Genomic DNA, 17,515 nt, shown 5'->3' with positions numbered 1-17,515 from the left:
TAACAAACATGCCTTATTAAATCTTTGCAAATCACTCAAATTAGTGTGTTATTTTGTAGAAACAATTCTCTTTGCATTACTGGTTCATTGGTTTACTTGATTTTTAATTAAATTAATAAATTCAGCATTAAGCATGATTAGCAGAACCAGGTCTGGAAAGAAACACGACGGACTTGTTCAGACACTGGAGTTGGAGGCAGAAGCACGGAAACCACTGGGCTCCATGGCGTGGCGTGCCTGCGTGTCCCTTGCATGTGCTCGGAGGCCGGGATGCTGGTCCACTTTGTGGGCCCTGGCGGATATTTCTGTGAGAGCATTGCTCACCCTCTTAAACTAGATTACTCACCAGGGCTTGCTTTTGGAGAAAGAAAATATTCTAAGTAAGTGCATATCTTTGCTCAGAAAGCTCCGTTTGCATTAAACACAGGCCAGTGAGTAGACATCAAAAGTGAGTTTTACAACCTACTTTATTTGGAGGTTCGGCAGATGCCCAGCTAACCAACCAACTAACTAGTTAACCACACTAACTCTTTGCTGTGATTATGAACCTACATAATAAGTATCTTTTTGAGCAGCCTGAAGAAAATACTATCTTGCCATTCACTGTGTGGGGGCGGTAAGACCTTCAAGGAGGTGCAGTAGTCCGTCTCCACTGGCGTCAGTCCTGGGCAGAGTGTGGATGAAAGCTCAGACACTCTGGCTCTATGCTTCACACTGCAATTGCCTAAATCATGTGACTGATGAGTCGTTATAACACCGAGAAATTGTCAGGGTTGGCTTCTCTACCATCATCCTACCCCCAAAATAATTCAGGAAATGTACTAGGCAATACTTTGGGTATACGTGATTCCTTTAACCCACAGATCCCATTTAATTGGGAGTGCTGACCTGAAACTTACTTAGCAAAGCTATATTCAGACAAACCCAGTGAAGTCATTGTAGCAATAATTTCATTTACAAAATAAAAAGTGTTTATTAAAGTCTCGTATTACTTATTATCATCCTACAAAGGAAGGTTTGATTTATCTTATTTTATTCCTGTTCAACTACATTATAATTTTACCCACTTTATCTCATGCCAGATGTTAATGTCCTACTGTGCATGTGTATGGAATTATTGCCGAATTATAAATGTCCTTAATTTGGGCTGGAGAGATGGCTTAGTGGTTATGGCGTTTGCCTACAAAGCCAAAGTATCCTGGTTCGACTCTCCAGGACCCACGTAAGCCAGAAGCACAAGGGGGTACATGCATCTGGAGTTCATTTGCAGTGCCTGGAGGCTCTGACATACCCATTCTATCCCCCCACCATCAAATAAATAAATAAATAAAATATATTCAAAAGTGTCCTTAATTCACCAATGAGGTTGCAAAGAAGTGTTTGTCACTTTGTATTATATGTGCACAGGGTTCAAGGACAGAAGAATAACACTGAGCGCCTTTCTAAGACATTATACCTACAAAATCACGCCAAGAGGTCCTTAAAAATAGCCTTGGGAAGGGAAATAAGCTACAAAAGGAATTGCCTCTGCCATGTTGGTGCAGTGGGCATCAGTGGAGTGGCAGTAGAGTGGGCACTGCATGTGTGGGAGGTGCTGTCAGCAGCCGCCACCAGGGCACTCACAAGTGGCCCATGGGGGTTTGAATGAATGTCTCCCAATAGACTCAGGAGTTTTTGTTTTTTTTTTTTTTTTTAAAGCAGACAATGTAATTTGATCTCTCTGTTTTCTTTATTTCTTATTTTAAAATTTTTATTTATTTATCTGAGAGTGACGGAAAGAGAAAGAGAGAGGTGGGGGGGGGAGAGAGAATGGGCGCACCAGGGCCTCTAGCCACTGCAAACAAACTCCAGATGCATGTGCCACCTTGTGCACCTGGTTTATGTGGGTCCTGGGGATCGAGACTAGAACTGGGGTCTTTAGGCCTCATAAACAAGTGCTTAACTGCTAAGCAATCTCTCTAGGCCAGACTCAGGAGTTTTATTAAAATTTGCACCTTTGATTTCCAGCTGCCTTGCTAGAAGAGGTGTTACTGGGGGAGGATCCTGGGGTCCAGTCCAAATGTGTGTTTGGGGGCAGATCTGATTTCCAGCCTCCTGGTATGCAGAGAGCTTTGAGCTTTACCTGGGCCACCGATGGTTGCTGTTTTTGGTGTGCTAGCTGGCTGGGTGTCTCTGCTTGGATCTGTGAAAGGGGGCCAGCTTCTTCCACCATCAATAAAACTTCCCTTGGTTCTATAAGCTTCAAATTAATCCCTTCCTCCTAGAAACCTTGTCTGGCTTGGAAGTTCATCCCAAAAGTATGAGGCTGACTATGACTTAGCCCTTATTGGTTAAACAGTCAAAGCTAGAATTAGATGCTATGATCTCAAACATGGTGGGGATGTCATACATTTATTACTTTTAAATTTATTCCTTTTTTATTTTTATTTTTTCACAATTTTTAACATTTTCCATGATTATAAAATATATACCATGGTAATACCCTCCCCCCGACACTTTCCCCTTTGAAATTCCATTCTCATCATATTACCTCCCCATCTCAATCATTGTACTTACATATATAAAATTCTAACCTATTAAGTACTCTCCTCCCTTCCATTCTCTTCCCTTTATTTCTCCTTTTTAAATTACTGGGCTCTGCTACTAAGTATTTTCCTTCTCAAGCAGAAGCCCAATCATCTGTAGCTAGGACCCACATATGAGGGAGAACATGTGGCGCTTGGCTTTCTGGGCCTGGGTTACCTCACTTTGTATAATCCTTTACAGATCCATCCATTTTTCTGCAAATTTCATAACTTCATTTTTCATTACTGCTGAGTAGAACTCCATTGTATTAATGTGCCACATCTTCATTATCCACTCATCAGTTGAGGGACATCTAGGCTGGTTCCATTTCCCAGCTATTATAAATTGAGCAGCAATAAACATGGTTGAGCATGTACTTCTAAGGAAATGAGATGAGTCCTTAGGATATATGCCTAGGAGTGCTATAACTGGGTCATAAGGTCGATCAATCTTTAGCTGTTTTAGGAACCCCCACACTGATTTCCACAATGGCTGGACCAGATTGCATTCCCACCAGCAGTGTAGAAGGGTTCCTCTTTTTCCACATCCCCACCAACATTTATGATCATTTCTTTTCATGATGGTAGCCAATCTGACAGGAGTGAGATGGAATCTCAATGTAGTTTTAATCTGTATTTCCTTGATGACTAGTGACATAGAACATTTTTTTAGATGCTTATATGCCATTCGTATTTCTTCCTTTGAGAATGCTCTATTTAGCTCCACAGCCCATTTTTTTTGATTGGCTTGTTTGATTCCTACTTACTTAACTTTTTGAGTTCTTTGTTTATCCTAGATATTAATCTTCTATCAGATATATAGCTGGCGAAGATTTTTTTTCCTATTCTGTAGGTTGCCTCTTTGCTTTTTTTACTGTGTCCTTTGCAGTGCAAAATCTTTGTAATTTCATGAGGTCCCAGGGATTAATCTGTGGTTTTATTGCCTGAGCAATTGGGGTTGTATTCAGAAAGTCTTTGCCAAGACCAATATGTTGAAGGGTTTCCCCTACTTTTTCCTCTAGCAGTTTCAGAGTTTCAGGTCTGATGTCAAGGTCGCTAATCCATTTGGACTTAATTCTTGTGCATGGAGAGACAGAAGAATCTACTTTCATCCTTCTACTGATATATCTCCAGTTTTCCCAACACCATTTGCTGAAGAGGCTCTCTTTTCTCCAGTGAGTATTTTTGGCATTTTTATTGAATATCAGGTGGCTATAGCTACCTGGACTTACATATGGGTCCTCTATTCTGTTCCACTGATCTACATGTCTGTTTTTGTGCCAGTACCACGCTGTTTGTGTTACTATGGCTCTGTAGTATAGGTTAAAATCAGGTATGGTGATACCCACCAGCCTTATTTTTGTTGCTCAGTATTATTTTAGATATTCGAGTTTTTTTGTGATTTCAAATGAATTTTTGGATTGTTTTTTGTATTTCCATGAAGAATGCCTTTGGAATTTTGATAGGGATTGCATTAAATGTGTAGACTGCTTTTGGTAAGATTGCCATTTTCATAATATTGATTCTTCCAATCCAGGAACAAGGGATGTTTTTCCACTTTCTAGTGTCTTCTGCAATTTCTTGCATGAGTGTTTTAAAGTTCTCATTGTAGAGATTCTATACTTCTGTGGTTAGTTTATTCCAAGGTACTTTTTTTTTTTTTTTGATGCAGTTGTGAATGGGAGTGATTCTCTGATTTCATCCTCTGTGTGTTTGTTGTTAGCATATATGAAGGCTACTGATTTCTGTGTATTTATTTTGTATCCTGCTACATGGCTGTAAGTTTTAATCAGCTCTAACAGTTTGCTAGTAGAGGGTCTTTTATGTATAGTATCATGTCATCTGCAAATAATGATAACTTGATCACTTCCTTTCCAATTTGTATCCCTTTTATGTGTATCTCTTGCCTTATTGCTATAGCGAAGACTTCTAAAACTATATTAAAATAAAAGTGGGGACAGTGGACACCCTTGTCTTGTTCCTGATTTTAGTGGAAAAGCTTCCAGTATTTCCCCATTTAGTAATATGTTGGCTGTAGGCTTGTCATAAATAGCTTTTATTATATTGAGGTATGTTCCTTCTATTCCCAGTCTCTTAGGACTTTTATCATGAAGGGCTGTTGGATCTTGTCGAGCGCTTTCTCTGTGTCTAATGAGATGATCATGTGATTTTTGTCCTTTAACCCATTTATATAATGTATTATATTTATATATTTGTATATATTGATCCATCCCTGCATCTCTGGGATAAAGCCTACTTGGTCAGGGTGAATGATCTTTTTGATATACTCTTGTATTCTGTTTGCCAATATTTTGTTGAGAATTTTTGCATCTATGTTCATGAGGGAGATTGGTCTGTAATTTTCTTTTTTTGTTCTATCTTTGCCTGGTTTTGGTATCAGGGTGATGCTGGCCTCATAGAAGTAGTTTGGTAGGATTCCTTCTTTTTCTATTTCCTGGAAAAGCTTAAGAAGCAATGGTGTTAGCTCTTCCTTAAAAGTCTGGTAAAATTCAGCAGTGAATCCATCCGGGCCTGGGCTTTTTTTAGTTGGGAGATTATTGATAACTGCTCGGATCTCCATGTTTGTTATAGGTCTATTTAAGTGATTAATCTCATTTTGATTTAATTTAGGTAGGTCATATAGATCAAGGAAATCATCCATTTCTTTCAGATTTTCATACTTTGTGGAGTATATGCTTTTATAGTATGTCCCTATGATTTTTTGAATTTCTCTGGAATCTGTTGTGATGTTACCTTTTACATCTCTGATTTTATTAATTTGTGTCTCTTCTCTCTTTCTTTTGGTCAGATTTGCTATATCAATCTTGTTTATTCTTCCAAAGAACCAACTCTTTGTTTCATTAATTCTTTGGATTTTTTTTTTGTTTGTTTCTATTTCATTAATTTCTGCCCTAATCTTCATTATTTCTTCCCATCTACTGATTTTTGGTTTGCCTTTTTATTCTTTTCCCAAGGCTTTAAGGTGAAGCATTAGGTCGTTTACTTGTGACCTTTCTAATTTCTTAATATAGGCACTTGAGGCTATAAATTTACCTCTTAGAACTGCTTTCATTGTGTCCCAGAGATTTTGGTATGTTGTGTTCTCATTATCATTTGACTCTATTATAAATTTTTTGATTTCCTTCTTGATTTCTTCATTGACTCATTCATCATTTAGTAGTGTATTGTTTAGTTTCCATGAGTTAGTGTATGCTCTATAGCCTTTCTTGCTACTGATTTGTAGTTTAATTCCATTGTGGTCAGATAGAATGCAAGGAATTATTTCAATTTTCCTGAATTTGTGAAGATTTGCTTTGTGTCCTAATATATGGTCTATTTTAGAGAATATTCCATGTGCTGCTGAAAAGAATGTATATTCTGCAGCATTTGGATGAAATGTCCTGTATATATCTGTTAGGTCCAATCCTTCTATGACCTCATTTAGTCCAGATGCCTCTCTGTTTATTTTTCCCTGGGATGACCTGACAATTGATGAGAGTGGGGTGTTAAAGTCACCCACCACCACTGTGTTTGGTGTTATCTGTGACCTTAGTTCTAATAGTGTTTGGTTGATGAATTTGGGAGCCCCCATGTTAGGTGCATATATGTTTAGGATTGTAATGTCCTCCTGTTGGACTGTGCCCTTAATCAATATAAAGTGACCTTTCTTATCTTTCTTGACTAATGTTGGACTGAAGTCTACCTTGTCAGATATTAGAATGGCAACCCTGCTTGTTTTCTAGGCCCATTTGCTTGAAACACCATTTTCCAACCTTTCACCCTAAGACAATGTCTATCCTTTGTAGAAAGGTGAGTTTCTTGGAGACAACAAATTGTAGGATCTGGTTTTTAACCCAGTCTGCAAACATATGTCTTTTGGTTGGGGAATTGAGGCCGTTGATATTAAGCAATATTCTTGAAAGGTGTTTATTTATGTTTGGCATTTTTTTTTTTTTTGTGGTTCCAGTTCTACCTTTGCTCTCTTGTGTTAACTAACATTTGAGTATTGCTTATTTTTTCCAGGCTCCTTATATGTGTGCTTTTCCTTTTCTTCTGCATGGAGGATTCTATCAAGTATTTTCTGTAGAGCTGGTTTTGTCTTCAAATACTCCTTTAACCTGCTTTTGTCATGGAATGTCCTTATTTATCCATCTATTTGAATGGATAGCTTTGTAGGATAAAGTAACCTTGGTTGACAGTTGTTATCTTTCATAACTTGGAATATATCACTCCAAGCCCTTCTGGCTTTAAAAGTTTGTGTTGATTAATCTGCTGTAATCCTGATGGGCTTGCCTTTGTAGGTAACTTAATTTTTCTCTCTAACTGCTTTCAATATTTTTTCTTTGGTTTGTGTGTTTGGTAGTTTGATTAAAATATGGCAAGGAGAGGTTCTTTCCAGGTTTTTTTCTGGCTGGGGTTCTAAAGGCTTCCTGTATCTGCACTGGCACCTCTTTCCTAATTTGGGGGAAGTTTTCTTCTATGATTTTGTTGAAGACGCCTACTATGCCTTTGGAGTGGAATTCTCCTCCTTCTACTATGCCCTGAATTCTTATATTTGATATTTTCATAGTGTCCCAAATATCTTGAAATTCCCACTCATACTTTTCTATAAGTTTGTCTTTCTCTTTGTTGGACTGTATTAGATCTGCCACCTGGTCTTCTATCTTAGATATTCTGTCCTCTCCTTCATCCATTCTACTGGTGAGATTTTCTACAGAAGTTTTCATTTCATTAACTGTGTTCATCATTGCTAGTAATTCTGACTGATTTTTCTTTATTATTTCTATTTCCTTATTTATGTCTTGTATTGCCTTCTTTATTTCATTAAATTGGTATCCTGCGTCTTCTTTGATTTCCTCTTTGATTTCTTCTTTGATTCCTTTGATTTGTTCGTTGACTTCTTTGAACATATTTACAATCATTCTTTTGAAATCTTTCTCAGGCATTTCCTCTAACTCGTTCTCACTGGAGGTCATTGATGCATTAATACTTTTAGGTGGATTTACATTGTCTTGCTGTTTAGTGTTTCTTGTGTTATAATGTATGTATTTTGCATCTTGGATTAAGTTAATGCTTGGATTTTCTAGCTAGCTGTGTATTCTTAGCTGTATCAATTGATTTGATGTAATATATTTTCAGGGTAGGACCTTAAGGTATTAGGTGTGGCTCTTAAGACTCTCAGAATATCTACAAAGGTGTTCCTAGGGGTTGAGTTTCCCTGCTATGGGAGTATTCAAGTAGGCTGAGTGGAATAAAATACAGGTAGATTCTAAAAGTTAACTAAACACTGTACACATTCAATCAAAAACAGCACCAAGTATTTAAGCAAGAGTAGTTATTATAAAAACCAGATCCTCTATCAACAAAGAGGTTAAGATTTTTGGTCTGTTGAGGGATCCAAGTCAGCTTGTAACCAAGTGAGACCCTTCCCTGGTTCAATCCCATTTACCTTGGATGATTTTGGTCTCAGTCAAGTTGCTGGCTGGGTCATTGGGCTGCTGTTCTGATTTCTGGAGCTGGGCACTGATGTTTCCTATGGGGCAAACCGAGCCTGGCAACTGTAGCCCTGCAGATTGGTACCCCCGCTGCTGGAACCACTACTGCTGCTGCTGAAGCTTCTGCTGCTGGATCTGTTGCTGCTGCTGCTAAAGCTGCCACTGCTGGGTCTGTCGCCGCTGCCGCTGCTGTTGCTGCTGCTGCTGAAGCTGCTGCTGCTTCCTCTGAATCTGCTGCTACTGGATCTGCTGCTGCTGGGGCTGCTGTTACCGGTGCTGGAGCCATTGATGTTGCTGCTGGACTCTGCTCCTGCTTGGGTCCCGCTGTCGGCTCAAGTTGGCGTGGCTGAGTCCAGGGACCGCTGCTCTGTTCGCTGGAGCTTGGCCCAGGCAGTGAGGGAGGGGAGGGAACCGATGCTGTTTTAGTTCTCTCGCTGTTCCATGTGTTCTTCTACCTCGTGGTCTGCTCCTCTGTTGCTCACTGCCGCTCTCCCTTCATGTTTCCTGAGTTGCAGAGAGCTCCGATGTGAGTGGAAGCTCCCCTCACCTGGCTTTTCCTGTGGCTGGAGCCAAGCCTGGCGGCTTTCCAGTGCACTGCTGCTGCAGTCGGCGGACCTGCCGGGGCTGCTTTTGCTGGCCTGTGCGGGCTCTGGATGCTCTGGATCTCTCCTACTTCTCCACTGCCATTTCAATTTCCTATACACATCACTTTTTAGTAAAAGTGTGTATTTTGATGAGTTTTTTTGGTCTTTCCCCCCCCTAGGCTGCTTTGGCGTGGTACCTATGCTGCCATCTTAACTGACAAGAAAAATCATATTTATGTGGAACCATGATTAGACAAGAGGCATTAAATTAAAATATGAGATGTTGAACACTGATGTGTTTCTTGCTGGACATAAGAAAGAATTTTTTCTTTTTTCAAGGTAGGGTCTTGCTATAGCCCAGGCTGACCTGGAATTCATTATGTAGTCTCAGGGTGGCAAGGATCTCACAGATCCTCCTACCTCCACCTCCCAAGTGCTGGGATTAAAGGCGTGCGCCACCATGCCTGGCCAAGAAAGAAATTTAACAGGGTATAATGCACATTAGGGTAGTGATGAAGTTGTTGATGGTGTCCTAGACCTGTCTCCAAGTAGCTGTGTAACCTGGATGATTCACCAACCCCCTTGAAACATATACCATTATCTGTAGGGATTCCTACTTAGAGCCTTTTCATTACTGTTTCCAAGAGCATCTTCTGGACGCTACACAGAACATTCAAAACAAGAGAAGGGTCTGTGATGGTAGGACCGCAACAATGGGACAGACATTGTCCAAGAACAGCTCATCAGTAGTGGCAGGCCTCCAGCCCTCTTCATCAAATCGTGGTGCTAGTGGTCAAGGCTGACATCTCTGCTCAGCCATTTGCTGCAGAGTGTGTGAGGCCAGTGAATATTTAAAGACAGAGAGAAAGGAGCAGAGATGACAAGAGCCAACACATTTCCTCCTGTTATATATAGGTTCTGTGATGCCAGAGCCCTGTGTGCTAGGGTCTATAATTGCAGTCCACTTAGGATGAGGAGGAGGGCAGAGGCAGGAGAATCACCCCAGATGCTGGTGAGTAAGAGACCTTGTCTCCAAACAAGGCAGAAGGCAAGGACTGACTCAGAAGTAGTCTTCTGACCTCCACACATGCACCACACTCACATTTGTGAACATGCACAAAGAGAATGCACCTCTCTCTCTCTCTCTCTCTCTCTCTCTCTCTCTCACACACACACACACACACACACACACACACACACACCCTGGTTCAAAAGGGCAGGGTCCCATATTTGGAGACCGTATACCTCATCAGCATTATTTCAGTTGCTATAAGTAGAATAGTTTTCAGATTTGGGGAGTGCTGATACAAGCATTCTCCAAACACCATTTAGAAAAGCATATTAGCCATCAAAATGAGGAAGTGTGCCAATGTTCTAAATCTTCCTAGGCTGGGATGTAATTCTGCTATTTATTTATTTATTTATCTCAGTGTTAAACACATTGTGCCACAGAAATGCTTTCGACATTAGGAAAAAATTATGCTTTAATTTTAATCCTTTTGGTTCATTTCTCTCTTTTTTTTTTTTTAAGAAGTGAGAGTTAGCATGCAAAGAAGATAATTACATCGAGCAATGAAGACCTTGACATTTTCATGCTTCTAAGACACTTAATATGTCATGTGATTTGCTTGAGTAAAATCAATTCCTGAAGCAGTTCTTCATCTTTTTGTTTTCTTGGGGTTTGATTAGCTGCATGATACTCAGGGAGGGCAGAAATGCTGATTTTAAAGTCTTTGGAGTCTCTCCTAGCCAGGGGTTATTCAAGTGGAGACGAAGGAAGCTTCTCCGGTACAAGGCCTATATTCTCTAGACACCCACGTGGTCTTGTTTCAAGGTCATTGCCAAAAGAGATTGTAGTGTTTGCCTTGTTATTATTATTATTTTAACTCACACAGATCACCCGCAGGACAAAGTACATTTCATATTGTGAAAGATACATAAAAGCTCCAAAGCCAGCAGCCTGGCTAGCTGCAGTCATAGCTCTGCTCCACCGGGACAGACTCTCTGAGAACACACCATTCTCACCCATTACCTTGGAGAATACGTGATCAATAGTTCCAGGGCAAGGGTCTGTGTCCATCAGAGTTTAATGAGGCATGGGAACAAAGAACACTTGGCTCCTGTTTACAGGCCAAGGTAATGCATAGACTCCTGCAATCATCTGTAGGCCAGCCCTGTAGGTGTTAATTATCAATGTGGATTATCATATAATTAAGCAGTGTTACTTTGTACTCACTATTAGTAGCCACAGAAATCCCCTCCCTTCTGTGGTTTCATGTTTTAGCTATAATTCATCCTCTAGACAGGGATGATATTGTAATTATCTCCTCATTGCTGCCACAGAGCACCTGATCAAAAGCACGATGGGAAGAAAGTTGTTTATTTTGGTTTTCAGTCTCCAGGGGAAACTCAACGATGGCAGGGTGAAGATGGTAGAGTGGAGGCTGGACATCACCTCTGTGCCACAGCACGTGGAAACAGCAGCAAGAGAGCGAGAGGGAGCTGGCAAGGGGATTGCTGGCTCTAACACACCCATGCTCGCCCCCAACAACACACCTCCTTCAGCAAGGCTTCACCTCCCTCACTGCCGTCAGCTGCGAAGAAAGCACGAGTTTGTGAAGGGCATCCAATTCAAATTAACACGGATGGCTTCTGCTTGCCTCTTGCATTCACTGTGTTAAAGCTTGTATTTGTATTCAAGCCTGGGTTCAGATGTCTGCAGCAGACCAAAAGCACAATTCTTTGCCTAAGCATTCCTGCCCAGTCTACAACACATTTCAGAGTTTGTCACAGTGTTCTAGAGTAAAATAAACACAGCCACAGAACCAGCTCACAGCCTAGAAAACCACCCATTGTATGCAGAATTTGTAAGCACGTTGTTCCAGGAACAAACTGATTGGGTCAGAGGTCATATCTCTTGCTCCACTCCTTCCAGAAGCCCCTGACACATCTATCCAGGGCTTGAGTGAGCCTGTCACCATGTATACACTACCTTTGGTCATCAGCTTAGTACCAAGCAGGACCATCACAAAGCATTGCCAGGTTTGTCCAGCGTGCAAAATCACTTCCAATTTGAGACGATCTTGGAAGAAGCACGAACACAATTCTTAGCATTAGAGGAAAGCAATAGGTCCTGGTTGGTTCACATCAGATAATGCACTTGTCTGCTCCCAGTGTCTCAGCCAGTTTCCTTATGAGTGGTATTCACTTGGAACTGGGGGTGAGGACTCAGCACCCCTGTGCTACCTGAGACCTAAGGACACTTACTTCATTACTGTCATGATATAGTTAAGTAGCACTTGAAAAAATTAAGGGCATTTCTCTGACTTAGGAAAAGCAGTGATTTATGATGTGTAACACTGGTATATGTGAAAACACATTTGTGTTTACTTCACGTAATTCATGATAATCATTTGGATACATCTCTGTGAGCTGTATATATACCGTGTTCAGAATGGTTTTACTATAGCTAATAGATCTATATTATGTTAGAAGGCAATGAGAAACTCTTGTGTTTTCTTGCTTACTTTTGTTCTGGTCATGAAAACCTTCATTATCTAATAAACTACCACAAGGTTGTTTGTATCTGATAAATCTATAAAGTTTCTTATGTTACTGATGCAAATGAAGATCCACGTTAATTTTTTCCTGTCTTCTTTTTAAAATCAATGTATATATATCAAAGTGAGCAATATTTTATATATTTTGTCAATTCACAATGTTTTCATTCACTTATTTTTAAACTTCTTAAACACAGAATTTAAAAATAATATAATAAAGATATATGTTTATTATTATGCACAGAATTGCAGATAGCATGGCTTTTAAGGCCTAAAATGAGTTCTTACATATTTAAAGAAGAAACAGAAACAAAAACAAGTCTTCAGACTCTTCTCCTCTAGTTTACTTACACACACAACATTCACATTACTTCAAGACTGATGAAGTAAAGTGCACCTGAATAATACATTGTCATCCTGACCAGAAGATATTTGCTTTCTCACAGAAAGTAAATTTGCTTCCTAGCATAACTTGCTTACTTTTAGAGTAGTATTTTTAAGCCTTTTGCTCAGAGAGAATGAATTAAATGGCTAAGCTACCAGACCAAAATGCAGACAACTGTATTTTTTAGAGCTCTTTTTCCGATATTTCCCACTCTAATGTTCTCACAGAAGCACGTTACCACTCCTCCATCGAGTGACAAGGACAGTGTGCTGTTTCCATGAACCCAGGCAGAGCTCTGTGACTGCCTCAACCAACAGGGCACAGTGGAAGTGATACTAGGTGGCTTTTCAGTTTAGGGTTACAAACATGGCACACTCTTGAACCTTGTTCCCTTTAGAGGATCCACCATGAAACTCATCCTTCATGCTGGACCGAAGCCCAAGCCACATGGACATATTTGGCCCAAAGACTCAGCTGAGGCCCCCAGGGGCAGCCAACACTCACTGTGAAGACAACTCTAGACCAGATCAGCCTCAGAGGCAAAGATACCCCAAACTCCAAGGCCTTCTTAGTAAGGATGCAGATAGAATGGAACAGAAACAAGTCAGCTTGTAGGTCCTACATAGATTCCTGCCTCTTAGAGACCTTGAGCATAAAGGAGTTCTTGTTCATGCCCCAGGCTGTGGTATTGCTCATTTATCACTAGCCGCTCCTTAGGATTTTATTCAGAGAGAGAATTAAATGCCTCAGGTGCCAGACTCTAAAGACACTATGCTTTGTTAAAAGAAATTACCCTTCCAGACATTCATAATTTAGGGTATGTTTATTTATTTAGTACCAGAATGGCCCAGCATGGTATTTCTCTATGGTTTAGAGAGTTTCTTTATACTCACTTCCCAGCACTACAACCAATATATGTACAAACAAACTCTTGTCACCAGAAACTCCAGGGGGCATCTTCAAAGAGACAAGCAGAGAAACACAGATAGAATAAAAAGAAATTGAGACAGATAGAGATGGCAAGGGAAGCAGAGAGAGGCAGAGACGGAGAGAGGTGTGAATTCACATTACTTTTCTTAGTCCCTTTGATTTCTGGAACAGAGCTGAGATGGTTTATATTGACAGCAAGCTTGACAGGACCTAGAATCACCTAGAAAATGAGTTTCTGAGCATTCCTGTGAGGGTTTATCTTGATGAGGTTAATTAAGGTGGGAAGACTTTCCTTGACTGTGGGCAGCACCATCCCAAGGGCTGGGGTCCTAGGCTGTGTTAAAGGAGAGGGCTGGCTCAGCAGCATCCTCCATTCTCTCTGCTTCAAGCTCTGGCTCTCCTGTCTTCCCTGCCATGATGGACTGTAACTTCGAACTATAAACAAGAAATAAGCCCTTCTTCCCTTAAACGGATTTTTGTCAGGTATTTTGTCCCAGTAATGAGAAAGGTAACGAATACAATAGTCAACTTAGCCCTTCTGTGTGTCTCTTATTCAGCAGACCTAGTAGCCTTGGAAGCACATGTCCTTTGGCAGTCATTACCCCACTATAGTATCTGGCCTGGAATACAGCTGGCCTGCAAGACCGTTTATTAAGCGCATAATAGTGAATCCGCATTCACTTTCCCCATCGGACCTCCTGCAGTCCTCTTTCCAGCAATGGTTTCTTGCCAGTTCAAGGCTTGTGCTATATTTTGTACTTGTTTAACACCCTGAATTTATTGGGTGATATTCTGTGATATCATATCCTCTTTCATGTCCATCATAATCTGCACGTATGTTAATTTCCCTACTTAGTGCTTTATCCAATAGATTACATGTGAGACAAGCAATGGATTATTGTAGGGAAATCTAATGCTTACCTGTAAGAAAAGAGACGTGGATTTAATTAAGATATATTCATCTAAGATGTATCACTGTAAGTAGATACCTGATGTGCATGTGTTTGGAATGTACTAATTAGGTTCCAATTAGCAAGGTCAAAACCAAGCAAATCAAAGGTGTGTTGGTGACCTGGAAGTTTCTCTCTCTCCTATCTTATTTCCTGTGCTTTTTTTTGGTCTCAGCTAATGTTAAGCCTTGATACACCTTCAACTCTCTGAAAGGAAACACCAACTTCTAGTCAACCGATGACTCCTTGAGTGAGTCTGGGAAAGTGAGGGCATGGAGACTTGGATTGTACTGGAAAGGTCATGTAATTCTTATATAACATTTGACTTGAGAAATACTATTTTCCAGCCATGTTAGTAGTTTCTCTTTGAGATCCTTAGAGTTGATTGGATATCCGTTTATCTAATGCCAATTTTCTTTCTAGTACCTGAGAAGATTGGGAGATTTCCACACTCACAGACCCTGCACCAGAAGCCTTGCATAGAGAAAGACCATACTTTGGGAGCCATCTTTTCAGTTAACAATAACAATAATAAAACATCGATCCCCTGTCCAGAGGTGCGCATGGAGTGAGTGAGCCAGTGCTCCCAGCAGGAACCCCACCTCCTGGCTCCCTGGACCACTGCCGCTGGCTCAGGGTGCCTAGGCCCTGTGTGTGTGCTGAAGCAGGCCTGTTGCTCTGGCCTCCTGATTTACCTGTCACTGGGCCCCCAACTCCTGGATCCCCTGCTCCAGAGGTGCATGGGCCACTGTGGGAGCTGGCCTCTTGCCCCTGGCTTCCCAGCTTCCTGGCTCCTGGTTCCCAGTGCTGAAGAGTGTGCAACAAGTGGAGTGAGTAGGCCAGAGTCCCCAGTGTCCCGCCTCCCACTTCCATAGGTACCTTTGATGTACTTACAATCTCCAGAATTTGTGTATCTGTACTTGTAACCCCATCCTACACCAATCCAGTGCACATTTAAAACAGAACACCAACTGAAGATCTTACAAGGACAAATACTTGCTTCCTCCTCAATAAAATAAGACTTTTCCCCAAGATGAGTAGGCCACAACACACACATACACACACACACACACACACAATGCCAGGCGTGGTGACGTATGCCTTTAGTTCCAGCACCTGGGAGGCAGAGGTAGGAGGATCACCATGAGTTTGAGGCCACCCTGAGGCTACATAGTCAATTTCAGGTCAGCCTGGATCACAGTGAGACCCTACCTCAAAAAAACAAAAAGAACAACAACAACAACAAACCGCCCCCCCAAAGAAAATGAAAGTCAGAAAACTGAGGGATCTCTACCAAGGATGCCTAGTCCCACAATGGAGACCTCCAATGAAATCACAGAGAAAACAATAGAAATTGAATCCCAAAATAAAACCAAAACAGGCTATGTGACCCTAACCAAAAGAATTGCTAAACTTTGGAAGCAAAGGATCAAAAAACTAGCAATCGTATAAATGAAAGTGGGCAGAACCATCTCTTAGAGCACTCAGGTTTTGTCACTAGGCTTAATTTAATTGAAGAAAACCAGAGAAACCTCAAAAGATATATAGGTGAATTGACGGTGATTCAACAAATGGAGTTCTCAATAACCAGCTGATTAAACTCAATGAAGACATGATCAAATGCAAGAATGAATTCTAGGAAGCAACAAGAAAATCAGACCTTGAATTGAAATTGTATCTCAAAAAAGAGGTGGAAACAATGTAAAACAACATATCAGAAAACAAAAATAAAATAGAGCTTTAAAAAAAAAAAAAACTTCCTAGAACTCCTCAGTAACAGAGTCACTCATGTGGAAGACAGAACCTCACCTCTGAGCTGGAAGACAAGACAAAAGAAATTGATCGGGAGTCCAAAAACTTTGCTAAGTTCAAAAAACATTATCTGAACAGATGCATGACCCACAATGCATGACCCATAACCCCACTGGGAATACCAGCAACCCTACCAAGGAGAGCCCTGTGGAATGGGGGCAGGGAAGAGGGAAAAGATAGTACCACCACAGGATGTATCCATACAAAATATGTTCTGAGTAATAATAATAATAAAGAAAACCACAGATAAAATGAGTGTGTTGTAAAATAGGGCAAATTATAGAAATAGATTTAAACATTTGTAATTTAGCAGGGTTGCCCTAGATAGGAACAATTATTTACAATAGAATTCTCCCTAATGCTAAGGCCATGGTTATCTGACAAGTGAAAGTGTTCGCTCAATGGAAAACACAAAAAGTATTTCCATAAAATCTAATCACTGCTTGAAGTGATTTCTTCAGTATAAGGATAAAGCCAAAACAAAAACAAAAGCAAAAAAAAAAAAAAAAACCCAACTCATCACACCTTAAGTTGGTATCCTTTTTCAAATTCATTTCTGAATTATATGCTGCAAAAACTTTCTTGACAAAAAAGATTTCTGAAGTCTCCATGTACTGGTTCTTGTGTAAATCACACACATTTACCAGGAGCTATGAACTGAGACCTCCAAATGGATTCCAAAGGTAATGATAATGTATCCTCCATTATGTTATGCAAATCAAATAAACCAGTATGGGTTGGTCACCTGTGCCATACATAAAGACATTCATCACCTTGAATTCACACCCTTGGATGCCTCTTAAGTACAGAATTTGTGACACTTTGCAACTTTTCCCTATCAATTTACAAATCATTTTCATCTGTCATTGTATTACCTGGAGTCGACTTGTTCCCTTAGAAAAATCTGTCTGCCTGACTGGTGAGGCTTCCTGGGGTAGAGCTTTAATTTATGCAGACATGTACCCAAGGAGTCTCAATCACTCATAGCAAGAAACAGGGACAGTGTTAGATTCATGAGGAAATGCTGTTTTTGTTAGATGTGTATATCTAATGACAGGGTTATTTATATCAAAGAAAGTCAGCAAAGTGGCACACAGGACTAATGCATCAATGTCAGAAGAAAATCTAAATCAAGGTATGGCCACTAAAAACATCCTCAGAAATATGTGGCTGCTGTAATTTAATGCTCTTCTTATATAATCATCCAATTATCAGTAATGAATGAAAATCCAGTA

At 40.4% G+C, this 17,515-nt stretch overlaps 1 protein-coding gene across 3 annotated transcripts in view; it reads right to left on the bottom strand.

The window, feature by feature from the left end:
* Positions 1-17,515, bottom strand: part of Prkn (parkin RBR E3 ubiquitin protein ligase) — a 1,150,905-nt gene that overhangs the window by 285,528 nt on the left and 847,862 nt on the right. The window lies entirely within an intron of this gene.

Source organism: Jaculus jaculus, chromosome 9 (assembly GCF_020740685.1).
Source record: "Jaculus jaculus isolate mJacJac1 chromosome 9, mJacJac1.mat.Y.cur, whole genome shotgun sequence".
NCBI classification, from domain to species: domain Eukaryota; kingdom Metazoa; phylum Chordata; class Mammalia; order Rodentia; family Dipodidae; genus Jaculus; species Jaculus jaculus.
The sequence above is the reverse complement of the archived record's forward strand: the minus strand, read 5'-3'. Positions and strand labels throughout refer to the sequence as shown.